The sequence below is a fragment of the Nycticebus coucang genome, chromosome 13, assembly GCF_027406575.1.
Source record: "Nycticebus coucang isolate mNycCou1 chromosome 13, mNycCou1.pri, whole genome shotgun sequence".
Taxonomy (NCBI): domain Eukaryota; kingdom Metazoa; phylum Chordata; class Mammalia; order Primates; family Lorisidae; genus Nycticebus; species Nycticebus coucang.
The window spans coordinates 7,663,627-7,682,760 of record NC_069792.1 but is presented as its reverse complement, the minus strand read 5'-3'; the positions used below and the strand labels follow the sequence as shown (position 1 = coordinate 7,682,760).

Below are 19,134 nucleotides of genomic sequence, written 5' to 3'. Positions count from 1 at the left end.
CAGAGCCAGCCGGCGGCAGGGCTGAGCACTGCAGGGGCAGCCTGGAGAGCCCAGGGTCCGAGTTCATTCCAGCTGCCCTTCGCTTCTCTGGGCTGAGCTCTGACCACTGCTTCCTGGGGAGACGTGGCAGTCCACCCTGTGGCTTTTGAGCCCTGTGATTTGTTGATATAGATGAAGAGGTACTATGAGCAGTAGTGGGGCTGCAGCAACTCAAATGCGGAGGAAACTCTGTGGTTTCAGTGACAGAAAATACTTAGTGAGCACCAGTTACCAGTGGTGCTCAGGGATGGAAAGCATCCCCTAGCAAATCTGCCAACTTGCCATCCAGACATAGTCATGACTAAATGCTTGAATATGAGTTGAGTTTTAGAGAGAAAGGGCAGTACCCTGCACACAATATACATCAGCATATTGTGAATAAATGACCAAATGAATGAAAACAAAAAATTGAAAATCAATATCTTATTTCTTTTCTCAACTCAAGGAATGGAGGGTAAGGATGGAATGGTAAGGGTGGGGGAAGAACACCTTACTTGTTTCTTTTGCCTTGGAGTTGAGAATTGAGTTGTCAAGATGGAGAAAGAGAAACAGTGGCTTTTTCCTGCTTGATGGTTCAGTGTTCTTTACTGCTTTCCAAATGAACATGCAGAGGATGACTCACCACGTAGGTCATCTTCCTGACACTACACTATGGACCAAAGAATGGATGACTAAGAGATAAATATTCATAATAAATCTTAGTTAAGAAATTAAAACAGATTTACTTAGCTTCTAATACAGAGAATAGAGAACAATAGCTACAAACAGTTCAGGCAAAATATAATTAAAGAAAAAATTCTGGATGAGAAGTACGAAGGTTCCTAGCTCTAGGATGAAAGGCAATCAATCTGTCCACTTGGTAATAAGACTCAAAATTGTCCTGGCTATTCTTATTTATGACAGTGGTATCAATCACGGTGTCCTGGTTATTTTTGACCTCATTAAAACCCAAATGATTTCAGAGAGACTCTTCTGGAGACTTCCTATCCCAACTGAGATCTAACACACTATTCTACATGAAGCCTTAGTTTTCTCAATATATACAACTCTCAGGAATTAGTTTGGTTGTTTTTCTTCTCCCTTCCCCCCTTGTTTCCAGATAGCAGAAGCCAAGATGGCAATGGCAGAAAAACTAAGCTATCTCCTTACTGAAGAATTGCTGGGGACAGGCAAAGAGTCAAATGACAAATAAATTAATTCCTGTGTTAATCTCTCCATTCTTTATTGGGAGGGGGTGGTAAAGAACAATCTGTTACTGGGGGGAGGTTTGATAGAGGGAGGGTAAACGGTGGGACCACACCTATGGTGCATATTGCAAGGGTACAAGTCAAATCTATTAAGTATAGAACATAAATGTCTTAACACAATAATTAAGTAAATGAGGTGAAAGCTATATTAATTAGTTTGATGTAAGCATTCTAAATTGTATAAAAAAAATCAACACATTGTACCCCACAAATGCATAAATGCATTCATGATCTATGGCTATATGACTTAATAAAAGGAAAATAAATAAAAATAAATAAAAAAAATAAAAGAATGATGGGAAGAAGGATGAAAAGGAAAAAAAAAAGAACAATCTACTAGAAAAACCACTAGAATACAATCAGAAGGAGAATAAAGAAAAGTGGAAGGACAGAACTGGAAAGCTCAGTCCACTGCTAAGGCACCTCCCTGGTTTAGTGCTGGGTGGATGCTGCTGGCTGGATGTTTCTGCTTATGATAAGGAAGGAGTCAGTGAGAGACTTCTCATGCCCAGAGCCCCGGCGGCCCCGGCTAGTGACACAGCAGTACTGAGAGGAGCAGTGGCAGACGTGTGCTCCAGATGGGAAATCATGAAAGGAGGGATATGCGGGCAGGGAGGTAAGACAAGGAGCTGGCTAAGAGTTGGAGACATGAATGAAAGAGTTAATAAAAGAGGCGAGTACTTGTGAACAAGAAGCTTGCATCAAAAAAGAGATAGGAACCCTGGGCCTACCTGTGGAAGTTTGCTTAAAACTGGCTATCCCAGGGGGGAAGGGCCTTTAGGCTTGCTGCGCAGTGGCTGGGTGACTGCTATACGTCCCACTATTCCTCATATTTGACATAAATGTTACTTCAGTGTTCATGCAAAAGCACATTCTGTTAGATCTCTGCCTGCAGGCATGGAGAGAAAAACAGTTGCAGCATCTTACTGGGTTTTCTTAAATCCAACAGGTGGCTTCTTCTTGACCTCGGAATGGTGGTGATATCGACCTCTAGGATAGCCAAGCATAGAACACAGTGCAAACGATGAGCTCCTTTTGCTTGGTGTCAGCTCAGCTTCCTACAAACAAAATTAAGGCAGCATTGGGTTAGCAATTGGAAACATATATCAAAGGAAGGAAACTTAACTCAAAACAGATATTCTTAACCATCTTCAATGTACATGTATAGGAAGAATGCACCTTTTATTTGCAGCAGTGCAAATGCTAGTAATTATAAACATATGTGTGACCATTTGCCAGTGATTTGTTCTCGCCCTTCAATGATGAGACCCAAACAGAATCAACTGCCGAATGTGGAACTCCCATTGGCTTCAACATAAAATATAGAGAAATGACTGGTGGTGACAGGAAGGGATACTGGAGAGTCCTGTGAGAACAGCCCTGGGTGGGGAAGCACGCTGGTCTCCTGTTCTGCAAAGCATGCTTCAATAGTACATGCACATCCTTTCCTACCAAGACCAGGACTGCTAAAGAATGCAAATATAACTGATACTATTTGAGAGAAAAATAACTTTCCAAAGACCAGTAAAAGAGGAATCATTCTGAGAAGACAAACTCAGAAGAAGGGGTCAGGAGAGCCTCCTGCTGAGCACCATGAGAAGTCCCTTCTTCCAGATCAGCAACCTGGGTGTGTTTCACACCGTTTCCCCAACAAGCATCGCATCTGATCCCAGAAGAAAAAGGTTTTATTAGTAGACATTCAGAGTTCCTTTGTGAGGGAAAAATCCACTTCAGTCTGGCTAAGACTAGCTCAGGAAAAATGAAAACCCTGTGGTTGAAGATGTTCCAGAATTTATGCGCCATATCAGTCCACATAATACTTGCCTGTTAGTTTCTGTTTTACCAAACAAATGTAGCTGCCAATTCATCCATCTGTAAAAGTACACCCTGTGGCTTCCCTCAAGAGAATTACTGAGTTATTTTGTTTGCGGAAGTTTTCTCCTTGGGTATTGTTTACTTTCTGTGGCTAAAGTGGGGAACACACAGGTCCTTTTACTGAAGTCTCATGTTCTACGCGTTCTCTGTATTTTCAGGAGGCTGTTTCCAGATCAGAACAACAGCCTCTCATTTCCTTTTTTTTTTTCTTTTTCTTCTTTTGTCATTCTTAAACTTCAGTGTCTTCAGGGTCTACCTCAGGCTCCTAGAGAGCCTTGCCTAATCCCCCATCCCACATGGATGTCCCCACACAAGCCCAGGTGCCAAGGCTCATCACACATGGTCTCACAGCAGGGTCAAGTTATTTCTCTTAAAAGTCTAAGCCCTTCAATCAAGCAGTAAGACCTTTGTGGATGGAGGCATGTTTCTTACCTCCCACATATCACTCCTGACTTAAAATAGAACCAGAAATACGGTACGTGTGCAAATAAAAATTATTTTTCTGTTCTCCAACCATATCCAAATATATAATAGAGCAAATATGCAGGTTATTCAGATATTTCACCCCATTATTAATACATGATGAGAGAGGGGGAAAAACATGCAATAGGAAAATCCTATATCCTGTGCTTATTTTGTGAATCTGATAATTAAAGTAAAAAGAAAATGATATAATCTATGAGTAAAACCAAAGTGCACGAACTAATGAGCAATGGAAATGGATAACTGAAGAACAGAGACAGAGTGGGGGAAGGGTTGTCTGGAAGGGGGAGGGTTTACTAGAACTTCTTTAAATTTCATAATATTTGTAACTTTTAAATAGGAAGATCCATCTCTCATCCTTTTGGAAAGCAATTCAGTATGTGATTTAAAACATCTGAAGCATAAATAAACAAATCCAGGGGCTGAATTCTAAGCATGCTTTTAATCAGAAGGCAGAAACTTCAAGAAAACTGGGTTACTAGCAAGGTGATAGATTACTTATTTTGAGGAGACTCTGTTTCTACTATAAACATAAAATGCTGGATTAAATAAGTATTTGTATAGAAAGTATTTCCAAACACATAACCAGGCTTAAATCACAGGGAAATCCCTAGTTGTCAGACATGAAGAATGACAAGGGAAACCTGTTGCTACTGGGGCAGGGGGTGTGGCAGTGGGGTTAAGGTCCTATGTGGGGATCCTGACACCCACACAGGGAGAGGGAAGGTTGCTACAAGCCTGCGCTAAGCAGAAGGAGTCCCATGCCTTCACAGACACACGGACATACATCCACACGCGTGCAGGTGCACACACACTGTGTCTGGGAACCACTAAGCAACTTTATATACCCAGGCCTTGAAGTTGAGACAAAGGCATCTGTAGACCTGAACCAAGTACAGTTCCAAAATTACATTACCTTCCTGACAGGCAAACTTCAAGCCAATAAGTGAATGTAGAAACACTAGCATTACCCTATTTAAAAAGTAAGTTTCAGTTAAGCAAAATTTCTTAGGAGTAAAAGGCACTAAAATAAATCAGTAAATTACACTTCTTTAAAATCAAAACTTAGTTCTTCAAACATACTGTAAAGAAATGAAATGCATCTGGAAGGCAGAGGCAGGTAGACTACTAGAGTTTAGGAGTTCAAGACCAGCCTGAGGAAGAGCAAGATCCCCATCTCTACTAAAAAGTGAAAAATCTAGCCAGGCCTAGTGGAGCCAGGCTGTAATCCCAGCTACTTGGGAGGCTGAGGCAAGGGGATCACTTAAGCCCAAGATTTTAAGACTGCTGTGAGCTTTCATGATGCCAAGGCACTCTACCCTACCACCCAGGGTGACAAAGTAAAATTCAGTCTCAAAAAAAAAAAGAAAAAAGATATGAAAAGAGAAGTCACAGACTGGGAGAAAATATTTACAAAGTAGATGTCTAATAAAGGACTCATATGTAAACTACAAAGCTCTTTCAAGTCAATAAATAATAAGGCACAAAACTCATTTTAAAAACAGATAAAAGATTTGAGGAGACCCTTTACCAAAGAATTTTAAAAAACTTAAAAATAACAATACAGGGTGGTGTCTGTGGCTCAAGGAGTACAGCGCTGGCCCCATATACTGGAGGTGGTGGGTTCAAACCCGGCCCCAGCCAAAAACTACAAAAAAAAAAAAAAAAACAACTAACAATACAAAGTGCTAGCAAGGAAGCATAGCAAATACAATTCTCCTGCATAACTGGTAAGACTACAGAATGGTACAACTACTTTGGAAAACAGTTTCAGGATCTTACAGTATCCATAAGCAACCCCTCACTAAGATGTTACTGTAACAGCCCAGCAACCCTACTCCCAGGTAATTACTCAAGCAATATAAAAACAGCCATAGGTAAATGTAGTAGCTTTATTCAAAACTGCCAGAAATCCAGAAATAACTAAAATGCCCATTACTAAGGAATGGATGAACAAGCTATAATACACCCATGTGTACAATGCTGCTCATGGATAAAACAATGAACTAAAGAGTCTGGGAACCACTAAGCAACTTTATATACCCAGTGGATATAGCACGGCTGGGTTAACCTCAAAAGCATTACACTAAGTGAAGAAGGCCAATACAGCTGAAGTAACTTCCAGGAGCTGGAGTAGGGGAAGGCCATTAAATCCAAAGAGGCAGGAGGGAACTTACTGGAGTGGTAGGAATAGTCTCACACGTTTACCAAAACTCATCAAACAGAGCACCTAAAGAGGGCACTTTACTGCATATAAATTATTCTTCAGTGAATCTGAAATTTAAAAAAAATGAATGCATATCGTGAATGATTTTGTGAAGTCTGTAGAATTAAAAGTTTCAACACACATTAAACGAAGTTCCAGAAGTGAAGAAAACAGTGAGTACCAGCCTTCAGTGGTTTAATCGCTGAAATGTTTGCAAAAGTGAAGAAATAGATTTCTTCAGATCAAAGAAGCACATTAAAGTCCTAGCAGAACACATTTGAAGAAAACCTGAAGAATATCAAGTGATAGAAAAATCAAACAGCTACTAAAGAAAAAAGATGGAAAATAATGACAATTTTTCTCAATGGATACTGGCTCTTAGGGTTTCCTGTTTCAATGTCTGCTTCCTATATACCTCTACGCTGTGCAAATATAAATATATTTGTATATATATAATATATACGCAATATATAAATATATAAATAAATATCCACCCTCCTTTTCTTCCTTCCTAATAAAAGAAAATCTCTTTGTTGCAACCGAAGAGTTGTTCAGATTTGAAGCATTTCTTTCTGTTTTGATTGATGGTCAACTCAGATGAAAATTCCAACGTATCACCTAAAGATGTCTTATAGCTTAAGATTAAGTTATTCTTTGTACTCATAAGTTATTATTTATAAATACTTTGCTATAATTCTACTTGGATAACTCTGGCACAAACATACCACTTTCCTAGATGTCTAAAAGGAAAGGTACTTCTAATATCTATCACCTTTGGAGTTACCTGTGATTTTACTATGCCATGGGAAAAAAGGCATTTTCTAACTTATACATATGCTTCTCTGTTGCAAATTTTAAGAGAAATTAATAACTACTTCCTGGAGACAATCAAACATCCAAAGAAAGCCCAACTTAGTTATTTAGATTAAAGCCTATTCTAGAGATGAACTTATGAAATTATTTTTATTTTCAGATAATTATAGATTCATATAACTTGTAAGAAATCATAAGAGATTTAGTGTACCCTTTATGAATTCATTCATCAATGGACATCTGGGTTGCTTCCACCTTTTTTTATTTTTTCTTTAATTTTTTTGCGGTTTTGGCGAGGGCTGGGTTTGAACCCTCCACCCCCATTATATGGGACCGGTGCCCTATTTCTTGAGCCACAGGCACCACCCAGGTTGCTTCCACCTTTTAACTGTTGTGGTATGTATGCTATGAACTTAATCGTATTAGTATCTCTTTGAGTTCCTGCTTTAAATTCTTTTAGATGCATACCCAGAAGTGGGATTACTGGTTTCATATGGCAAGGCTATATTTACTTGGGGGGGAACCTCCACACTGTTTTGCATAGAAGCTGCACCAGTGTACATTGCCAGCAAGAGTGCACCAGTGTTCCAATTTTTTCACATTCTTGCCAGTACTCATTGTTTTAAAGGTTTTCTTGGTGGTAGCCATCCTAATGAGTAAGGTGTGGGCAGGATTTCTAAGACGCAAAAACAAGATGTAAGGAAAGGATTAATTTGTCTATGAAATTAAATTAATAAATTACCTCATGATTCAAAAATTAATCTAAGAAGCTTCATAAACAGACTGAGAGGAGTCATCTGCAACATGTTTAACAAAATTAGGATCTAGAAGACATGAGGAACTCCTAGAAACAAAAACAAATAATGAAACCACTCAACAGAAAATGGTCAGAGAATGTGCATAGACAGTCGAGAGAAACAGAAGCCCAAAGGATCAATAAATACATAAAGAAAACTTCATCTCACTTGCTGTCAGGTTAGTGCAAAGCAAAACAACAATGAGGTGTCATCCCACACTTATCATATTGTAACAATTTCAACATCTGACAAAGTTCGGAAAAGATATGAAGTAAACAGAACTTTCAATACTGCTATTGGGCGCGTTAAGTTAAAATAAATGTTTCACAGACCTATTCGCCAATAACTAATACAATTAGAAGTGCCGGTAACCCAACACGGTGGCAATCCAAGGTAGATACATTTCTCGAGTGACTCTGGAACTTGTGAACAATGAGATGCATTCAGGATCTGTAGCAGCACCGTGTGTCATGGAAATAACCTAAATGCTCATTCACAGTAAGATAATGAATCATAAATTGCAGCTTAATCATTCCAGAAAGCAATTTAAGTGATTAATTTAGAAATTACTGCATTAAGATGGATAAATCTCCCAAACTATGTCAGAGGATATATACAGTCTGATACCATTTAAATGTGATTTTTAAAATATATTACACCATCTTGTGTAATTTTATGAACCAAAAAAGATGAAATGAAAGTATAAAAAATATGGATGGGAATACTCACATAGTTCAAAAAGGTGCTCACTCTGAAGGCAGAGATAGGGAAAAAAAATATGGAGAAGCAGGGGAAAAAATATGCTTTACTTCTTAACACTGTGTTCCCTTCAGAAACATGGCAATACTGATTACTAACACTGCGTCCAGGTCCTGTACCCACATGGGTGTTCAGTTTATTACTCTCTGTATTTTTCCGTATTATTTGCAGGAGGCAATGGATATAACCAGATAAAGAGGCATTTAGGTCAGCCACGGTCGATGAGCTGATGCGAGGGCCACGTTTCTGTCTCATTTCCATGCTCAGAATCCCATGTCCATTTCATAGAGAAACAACCTGTAATATTTAAAAATTCAAATCACTCTTCTACCATAGCTGTTTTTCCATTGCTCCTTACACGATTTAAATTTTTCATTTGCACCAAACACAAACTGCCAAAAATATACTTCAATCAAAGAGGAGAGAGAGACAGCAGGGGGTTTATTTTTTCCAGAAAACCCCAGTCATACACTGTATTTTCTCACTCATGTGGGAAGTGGTTGACCCGGGTGCGATTTCCTCCAGGCTCCATCCTCACACTTCACTAAGTACCTGCTGCAAGACAACTCTGTGCGTGCGTGGGTAGGTGCGTGCGTGCGACCGTGCGTGGGTGCGAGCATGTGCATGTGCGTGCATGCACGTGTGGGTGCGTCCATGGGTGTGTGCGTGCGTGATGCGTGCGCGTGCGTGGTGCGTGCATGGGTGGGTGCGTACGTGGGTGCGTGCGCATGTGCGCATGCGTGCTTTTGTGGAAGAAACTCTACCCCAGAGGACGCCAGCCCCTCGCTCCCTAACTGAATGCCATCGTGGCTGCCAATTCACCTACTGATGTAACAGTTGTTTACTGAGCGCCCACTCTCTCCCAGGCACAAAAATGAAATGTAGTGTCAAATACTACTATGAGGTGAGCTTGAAACAGAGGCCACTGTTGGGGTTCACAGGGGGCTTCTCCTCCGGGGCACAGTCCTCGGGTCGGTGCAGATAGAGACGGGGAAACGGAAGGAAAATGAGGGTTAATGGTGAATACGAGGTGTCGCCCCCACGCTAGCTGAGGCACTCATGTAGATGGAGGATCGTTAGAACTGGGAGTGTCCTCGCTCATTTTACAGGGGACTAAACTGAGGCCAAAGAGATTAAGTTCTAGACTGTGAGATTAGACACTTTGTAAAGCTTTCAGAGCCGGGCACAGAATTGAAGGCCCGGAGATGAGAACACGCCGGGCAGCCTGGGGCGGCCAGCGGCCCCAGGGGGCAGGAGCCGCGCCCTCTGCCAGGACAGCCCACGGCCAAGGCCAGATCTGATTTCCAAAATAAGTTAGAAACCTGGATTTTTATGCAAGATCTCTTATTCTTAAAGAGTGGAAGCCCACTCAAAATTTTAAAACCATATGAGCCAAACAAAACGCATTTATGGGCCGAGTTCCAAGTGCTGGTCACTATTTCACAACTTCTGCTATGTAGAGCTGGGTCTGAGACCTCCTCCTGGCCACTTTTTATGGCTCCTGAATGCAGGAAAAGAAAACAAGTTACTTTCAAAGCTGCTCGTAATGTTTGAAACATCTGAAATTAAATGTTCACTGCCGAGATTTATTTTGATGAAAAGCACAAGTTGTAAAACTGATTCATTTGTACCTTTGAAGACTACAAAGAGTAAAACTGGCTGCCTGGTCCATCCAGAAAGAACATGATCGTCAGGGGTCTGTTAGCAGGTGCTGTGGTGGAAGTTGAGAGAGAGGAAGGAGGCCACACCCAAGGATCCCAAGGCTGAGACCCCCTTGCTTCTCCTTCCTCCCTGTTCTCTCTAGAGCCTTAGCTACCAGGCTCTCTCCTTTCTTCTCGGGTCACTGAGAAGCAGTCAGAGTGGATACTGACCCCGGAGGGTGGTGGAGGGCACGTCTGGGAGCTTACGCAGGCCCAGGCATAATTCTGCTTATTAATAGAAAGTAACATTTATTGGGTTTTTATTATGTTTCTCAGCCTCTCCAGTTTAATCCTTACAACAATTCTCTGCATGAGGTACCACAATTAAGCCCTCTTTGTAGATGAGACTTGAAGAGATTACTGACATAACCAAGGCCACGAGCAGCAGAGCCCGGGCCAGCATCCAGATGGCTCCAACCCAAAGCCCAGAGCCCCCACTCCCCTGCCCATCCCGCCATCTCATCCCGTTTGCTTTTATTCCCTACTTCACAGTATCATGCAGCTTCCTCAAAAGAGTAAATAAATAGAAGATTGCATCAATGTAGGACTTTTTTCAAGAAGAAACATTTTAGAATCTGCTTTTTCATTTCTTCAGGACATCAACAGAGCCCTTCCTTCAGCAAGGAGTAGGCTTTGTGAGGGACACACAGATGAGGTCATTCCAACCACCAGAACTTTCTTTGTCTGAGTTTTGAGAGACTTGGCGGAAAAGATCTTTGTTATCTAAGTGCTGTTTGATGAAAAGTAGTATTTCCCTTATATTTTAAATTGAAAACCAAAATACACAAACATGTATATGTGTGTGTGTGTGGTGTGTGTTTGTGTGTGGTGTATATTTAGGGACGTGTACGTGTGTGGTGTGATGTGTGTCCAGTAAGTTTCTGTGGTGTGTGAGGTGTGTATGCGGTGTGGTATGTATATTTAGGAAGAGCAAGTATATTTATGGTGTGGTGTGTATATGTGGTGTACAGTATGGTGTGTGTGTATGTGTGTGGTAAGTTTTGTGGTGTTTACATGCATGCATCTATATGTGGGCCTATGTGTGTGTGGCGTGTATTTGGAATATGATACGTGGATGGTAGGATGTAGCAGGGTGTGTATGGTGTGTGTATTTAGGGGGTGAACACATGTGGTATGTGTGTTTATGTAACTTGCAAGGTGACTCTCAGAGCAGTCAATGTAACCATGGGATCTGAGGTCCTGCGGTTGCACCATCAGCCTACGCCATGTCCATTTGCGTACTTTTGCACTTCTCTAAGTATGCTCTGATGGTCTGACTGCATGAGAATCACCTGAGGAACTTGTCACAGCCTCTCCAGGTCTCCAGCACCAGAGCCCCTGGGCAAGGGCCAAGGAATGTGCACATTTTTAGCAGGCAGCCATACAGGTGACATTCAGACACTCCTGCTGACAGCCACCTCTCTAAGCTATAACCATACATACTCATGCCTGTATCAAGCCCATCAGTTGTAAATACTCCAGATAAAAGGGGGGAAGGGATCTTACTTTCTTACTTTTTTTGCATTAACCAAACAAGGGGAAAGGCTCTTATCCTGCGCTCCCACTACACACACACACAGGCACACACACACTCACCCCACCAAGCATGTTGCTGTGCACAGACAGGTGAGCTTCTTCATGTTCTCAGCTTCTGAATTCATTTTTATTTGACAAGTGCATGAAGACTTACCAGAGGGAGACCTAGCCTGGCTCTAAGCTTCCCATTCTGTTCACAAGTCAAAGACAAACTGTCTCTCTTTTAAGATGCGTGAAACAATACATTTGAGGTCTTGTTTGCTTTGTAGACCATCTTGATTTAGCCATTCTACACATAAAAATCACTGTGTTGTAAATGAAACTTTCAGAACACTGAGGCTTTTGACCAGGCAGCACCTCCAGCAGGTGGTTGTGAGAGGTCATACATCGACACATCTGACTTCTATCTCTTAAACACATTTATTTAAAGGATCATGCTACCTAAATTGTAAACTTACCTATGATAAAACAACATAAGAATAAGCTGGTGAAACAGAACCAAAGTTAAAACCAAAAAGAGGATAAAAATAAAGTGCAAGTCTCATGTAAGACGTTCATTCTCTTTTCCATGAAGTAACCATCCGCTTTCCAGACCCAGGCCTAAGAGCTAGGGAGGGAAGAATGGTTCTCAGGAAAGTGGACCCCTGTCCTCATAGAGCTCCAGAAATATTACTACTGCCTGTTGAACAGAAAAACTTCTTCCTTCCCCCATCTTCCGTCTTCCCATGGAACATAGTGAGCTTGTGAGAGCAATCTATCTGAGAAGCAATGACCCAAGGCTGTGAGGTGGTAAAGGAGAGGAGGTGACTGGTTAAAGAGATGTTGGAGGGGTAGAATTGATGTGGTAATGGATGGGAGGCAGAGACTCAGGGACATGGAGGAGTTATGGATAACTAGTTTCTGATTTGAAACCCCCAACATCAGAGCTTGCAAAGTCATATGCCTGTAGGGACTATGCAGGTAAAATGTAGTTGGTAAGGACAGTGGAGACAGTAAGAAACTAGAGAGGCCGGGCAAGGAGAACAGTGCTCCTCGGCTTCTGCCAGTGCTGCCATTCAGGAACCAAGGGCCAGGGCTTCCACAGCTTCCTGTCTTCAAGACAACTCAGGACTCTTGCTTTTCTTACCAAAGTTCTGATGTTAAAATCAGGATCATTAACTTTTAATTAATTATTAATTTTTATTTTAAAATTCGATTTTTTTTTTTGAGACAGTCTCACTCTGTCACCCTTGGTAGAGTGCTGTGGTGTCACAGCTCACAGCAACCTCAAACTCTTGGGCTTAAACAATTCTCTTGCCCCAGCCTCCCTTGTAGCTGGACTACAGGTGCCTGCCACAATGCCTGGCTATTTTTTGTTGTTGTTTTTGTAGTTGTCATTGTTGCATTTAGCAGGCCTGGGCTGGGTTCGAACCTGCCAGCCCCGATGTATGTGACCAGCACCCTAACCACTGAGCTACGGGTGCTGAGCCTAAAATGTAGATTTTTAATTAAAAAATTTAGAAACACTGTATAGATCAAATAGAACACACAGAGCAGGTGAAAGGGGGAGGTCAGACATCGCCCAGAGCCTCCAGTTTCAGGCCTGAAAGATAAGCAGTGATGCTGGGGTTGGAAGTCTGTGTCTCCTCCAAAATTCATGTTGAAAATTAGTTTTCAATGCAATAGGCGTTGAGAGGTGGGGCCGTTAAGAGATAATTAGGTCATGAGGGCTCTTACCCCGTGAATGGGATTAAGGCCCTTAGAAGAGAGGAGTCTTACAGGGTCTGGCCCTTTTTGCCCTGTCCATTCCTTCTGCCATGTAAGGACACAAGTCACACCTCCCAGAGGACACAGTGCCTTGGAAGCCTGCTGGTGCCTTGATCTTGCACCTTCCAGCCTCCAGTACTATGAGAAATAAATTTCTGGTCTCTGTATAACACCCAGTCTCAAGTATTGATATTTTGTTAGAGCAGCACAAGTGGACTAAGACACCAAAATAAGAAATTCCTTCTCTCTCTCTAGGTCAGTGGCTCTCCACCTGTGGGTTGCGACCCCTTTATAACAATGAAAATACATCCTGCATATCAGCTTTTTACATTATGATTCATAACAGTAGCAAAATTACAGTTATGAAGTAGCAACGAAAACAATTTTATGGTTGGGGGTCACCAAAACATGAGAAACTGTATTAAAGGGTCGCAGCATTAGGAGACATTAAGAAGGTTAAGAACCACTGCTCTAGATGATGTGTTTTCAGAAAAAAAAAAAAAAAATGAATCTATAATCGGGTCTAACTCCCACAGGAACACAAGGTTAAAGAAGACGTTCATCTGACTCAACTATGCATCTAATTCCTGGGTTCTCTCCTTTTCTGTGCTTCCTTCTGACCCTGAGATTCTACTACTCTGTGAAGGTTGAAATGGCCCCGAGCTGGATCAGCAACCTGTACTGTAGCTCTGAGTGCAACATGATTGCTTCTGAATTCTTTGTTCACTATCTTTTTTCTCTTAGGCTTCCCTCCTGAGATAACACAAGTAAAAGTGTGATTTGACATTCACCTTGTTAAGATGAACAATGAATAATTTGAATGTCAATCAAGGTGTAGAAAAAAATGTCCACAATTCTCAAATCAGTCAAATAGTTGTCAAATCACTTCACTTTGCTTTTCAGATATAGCTCAAGCTATGAGAATCCCAAGAGCTTTAAGTTCTGAGTACTTCTTAATGGTCTTTTAAAACCTAAATCAAAATCAGCTTGGTTTTGAAAGTGATAGCTTCATTCAAAAAATTTTTATTTAATGCCTATTATATACCAGTACCTGTACATGGGGGGTTGGGGGGGGCGCGGGGAGACTATGAGAAATTAGCTGCAGGCCTGGAGAGGAGAAATGCACTACCAGTTTTAATCTAAGTTATAAAAATATTACATTATAAGAGTTTTCCCTTTCTTATTAATATCAAGGCAGAAGTAACAAAGCATTGGAAATAAACTTTTTAAGTAATATTATTTGAAAGAAAACAAAATGTAGGAAATGGGTAGGGATAAATATTACAAAATATATACAATACTATGTACTTGAAACTACAAAACATTGCTGAGAGAAATTAAAGAAGACCTGAGTGAATGAATGAAGACAAGTTATGAAAATGACTCCTGAAATTAATCTACATATTTAATGTGATAGGATTAAAATCCCAGCAGGGTTTTTGTAGAAATTGATGGACCAATTCTAGTATCTACATAAAAAAAAGTGTAAAGAATCTGAAATAGACAAAAATTACAAACTAAAGAGCAAAGTTGGAGGATTTACACTGTTTGATTTCAAGATTTAACAGAATGCTACAGTAATTAAGACAATGTAGAATGTTGGCATAAAAATAGTCTCAATCACACCGAATCACACAGCATTTTGAAGAGATTCATATATATGTGGTCAGGTGATTTTTATCAAGTTGCCAAGATAATTAAACAGGAAAAGAGCCATCTTTTCAATAATCAGTGCTGCAAAGAAGCCAGTATTTGAGGGAGTTGTGGAGGCTAAGCAGAAATTTTGGGTCTCCAGGGATTGCACATATGGCCATGGCTGGGCTTCCCCTGCTGGAGCCCAGCCACATCCACATACTACCCAGAACAGAGCAGAGCTCAGTCACTGACTGCAACAAGGAGAGGAGAACACTGTGTCCACTTCCAGGAGCACACAGACTGGGAGTCACACATGCTCCCTATCCCAGGCATCCTGAGCCTCTCCCTGGTATAGTCCCCAAGTGGGGGCGGGGACAGCAGATGGCTACGGGAAGGCCCTCGGCTGCATTCACCCATTTAACAATTTGCATTGTGTCTTCCAGTGTAGAGATGGAGCTAGTGTGAGCTGAACTACTCTGCCTCACTCACCTTTCCCTCTGACACCAAAGGTGAATACAGTGATTAGCACAGCAGATAGGTAAGGCGTGGGTATGGGCAGATGGACAGACCAGGTGAGTGGAATTTTTAAACGGTGGTCAGGGAAGGCCTCAGAGAGGAGGCCACTTTTGAGAAAGGCAAAGGAAGTTGGGGGTACAAGTCATGCAGGTATCTTCAGGAAAGTATTTGCATTCTCCAGGGAAGTCGGATAAATGGTCAGCAAACGTGTGAAAAAGACACTGGACCTCACCACTGATCATGGAAATGGGAATCGAACCACAGTAAGATGCCACGTCATACCCACAAGTGTGGCTAGAATGGGAAAGGCAGATAATAACAAGCGCTGGCAGGGGTGTGGGAGCCCATGAGGCGGGTCTGAATGCACCCAGGTGCAGCAGCCGTGGAAAGCAGTCTAGTGGCTCCTCAGAAACTCACATCTACACCATGAGTTAGGACTGGGCCGGAGCAACAGAGTAAGACCTTGTCTGAAAGAGAAAACAAAGAAGAGAGGGAGGAGGGAAGGAGAGAGGAGGGAAGTAAGGAAAATTTAACCTAGAGTTACATTTAACCCAGCATTTCTACTCCTTAGGGATATGCTTAAAATAAATGAAAATCTATGTAGACACATAAACTTGTACATGGATGTCCATAACAGTATTATTCACTATAATCCAAAAATGGAAAAACCCCAATAATCTACTAACTGACGAAAGTATACACAAGATGTGATCTATCCATATAATGGAATATTGTTCAGCCAAAAGGGAAGGAAATTCCAACACGTGCTACAACCCGGATGGACCTTCAGGACATTGTATTAAGTGAAATGCGCCAGTCCTGGATGAACAAATCCTGTGTGATTCCTCTTATATGGAGTCCCTAGAACAGTCAAATCCATATGACAGAAAGTCAAGTGGTGGTTTCCAGGGGCTGGGAAGGAGAGATGGAAAGTGAACGTTTAATGGGCAAAGTTTCAATTAAGGAAATGAAAACCCTAGAGACAGATGGTGGTGATGGTTGCACTTGATGCTGCTGAACTATTACCTTAAAAATAGTTAAAATGGCAAATATTATGTCACATATATTCTTCCACAATAAAAAAAGATAAAATCAAAAAATAAATGTTGCTGGAATACTAAACATTCATTCTTAGAAAATAATGAACTTTTATCTTAATCTCATACCAGCTTCAAAAGACAGATAGCCTAAATAAACAACTAAAACTATAAAACTTACAGAAGAAAACAAGGCAATGTTTTTGCAACTTTGTGGTAGGCACAGATTTCTTAGATAGGATAAGAACATGAGCTCTGAAAGAAAAATTGATAAACTGTGGACTTTGTCAAAATAAAAATTCTGCTGTTCAAAAGACATGATTAAGAAAATGTAATAAAAAGATAAGCCTAACACTGGGAGAAAATATCAACAATCGGTATTTATTGCAAAGGACTCAAAGCCAGAATATATAAAGAACCTAACTTAACCATGAAGAGATAAACAATTCAATAAAAAATGAGTGAAATATTTGAATAGTCACATTACAAATTACATGGATAACCAAAAACCACGTGTGAAAAATGTTTAGCAACATCAGTCATCAGAGAAATGCAAATTAAAAGTATGCTGTTTCACTACACATTGTTAGAATGGCTAAAATTAAAAAAAGATAACTTTCAGGTGAGAAATTCCCAGGTGTGAATGCAGGAGCAAAGTCAGAGCAGAAGAATAGCTATTAAACGTGGTTTAACACATGATGAACGTGAGCTGCCCGCAGCACATACGTATTAAGGTGTGTTTACACAGACAGGGAAGAAGCCTGAGCTGGATGTAGAACAGTTTATAATCACTGCAGGTGGGGCTCGGCATCTGTGGCTCAAGCGGCTAAGGCGCCGGCCACATACACCTCAGCTGGCGGGTTCGAATCCAGCCCAGGGCCCGCCAAACAACGACGGCTGCAACCAAAAAATAATCACTGCAGGTGGAACAGGTGGTCTGTAGGAATCACTGCAGATGAGAAGCCAAGTCCTGGAGAGGATATGTTTTCCCAGCCAGAATGTGTAATGACCCAAAACTATATGAAACATCACCACTTAAGGGTCTGAAGGAAGAAAAATCCAGGAGAGAAGAAGAACAACAAACAAAAAAGTAATAGAAAAAGGCATCAGGGAGAATGTCCCGAAAGAGGGAATGGGCAGCGGTGTCCAATATCTTCAATATTGGAGGTATTCAAGCGGTATAAAGACAGAAAAGAGGGTTGCTGGATTTTCATCTAAAAGATTATTTCTGATTTTAACAAGTATAACTGAATAGATAAGAACACAGGCAAATGTTCAGGGGAATAAGGAATTTCATTAGATCATTCTTCAGTGATTCTAACTGGGATGATAAGAGTTATGATAAAAGTTGGGCAAGGAGGAGAAATACTACAGATTCGGAGAGTGCTTTTGTTAAATACAGAAGAAAAATAACTTACCCATATAAGCAAGTGTGTATGCTTATACAGGTGTAAAAGGACTAAGAAGCAAGAGAGAGGTAAAACCTGATGACATAAGAAAGGGAGAGAAAAAGTGATAAGTTGCTTTCCCCCAGCAATGACGCCACAGAGGCTTCCTACTGGAACTCCTGGTCCCTCGGCCACATTTCCCAGACAGCTGCATATCTGCAGGCCTGAGAGAGGATCCCTGCTGGCTGCAGCCTCTCCCTAAGAATAGCTGGCTAAGCAATCCATCTCCTTTCTCCTGTTTTACTCCCACTACCCTCCCCCTTCTTATGACCCCAGATGCTTTTTACAACAGACCAATCCTCATTCATACACTGTGGCACCTCAACAACTTCCTTCACGGACAGGCTCCCTCTGTCACTTTGCCTTGTTCTGGGCACTCACACCACTGTCTTCACCACTTTTGTGAATCCTAACCTTTTGTAGAGCCCCTAAGCACCCTACGAAATGCTTCTACCATGTCTTATTCCCCCTATTTGGCTCTACTACCTAGAAACATTGGAGATTGATAGTACATAATATATCCTGAATAAAATAATGGTAAGATTTCGTGTGTGCTATCCAGAGGCCTCTTCTTCAGGAATACCTTATTACAGTTTTATGAAGCAGTTTTCCACCTGCGGTTATTATAAATTGTTCTATCATTGTAATTTTTTATATAGAGCACTGGATCCATGTAGGTAAATAGCCTGTTTCCTTTAGCCATTATCAAAATACTCCTTTTCTTTCATTATTTGAGCACCCTGCTGAGGCAACCAAATCATAGCTCCAAGAACAAGAGGCCAAGAACGAGACAATCCAAGAACTGAGAAAAGGTCATTTTGCCTCAGAAATTCAAGTGTAAGTAAGAGGCAATGAAAAAGAAAAGGAAGAAAGAAAAAATTCAAGCTTACTATGGCACAATAAGAAGAGTTATGAATAAAGAAGTTCACACCAAGACACAGAATACTCAAATTGTCAAAGACAAAAAGAGTTTTGAAAGCAGTAAGAGAAAACCAAGTCACCACGTGCAACGAAACCCTGTAGACGATCAGTGGAATGTTTTGCTCCAAATTGCTGTTTGCAAGGACCTATCAACACCCATTAAGTGAGGACTTACTGTACAGTATGGAAAGGCTGCACAAAGGGTAGTTCACCTCCCTGGTGGGGCAAGATGCGATGGCATTTCATCACATTACGAAGGATGCACACAATTTAAAACCTACAAATTGTTCATTTCTGAAATTTCCCATTAATATCTTCAGACCACAGTTAACTGTTGAGTAACGAAAACCAAAGAAAAAGTTAACCATGGAAACGG

At 41.1% G+C, this 19,134-nt stretch overlaps 1 long non-coding RNA gene across 1 annotated transcript in view; it reads right to left on the bottom strand.

The window, feature by feature from the left end:
• Positions 1–2,268: 2,268 nt before the first annotated feature.
• LOC128563798 (uncharacterized) overlaps positions 2,269–19,134 on the bottom strand; it is a 106,905-nt gene continuing 90,039 nt past the window's right edge. Inside the window, exons 2-3 of the long non-coding RNA XR_008373891.1 lie at positions 8,319–8,516; positions 2,269–2,344 (exon numbers count right to left, since the gene is read on the bottom strand). This is a non-coding gene — a long non-coding RNA (uncharacterized LOC128563798). The remainder of the gene's footprint in view (positions 2,345–8,318; positions 8,517–19,134) is intronic.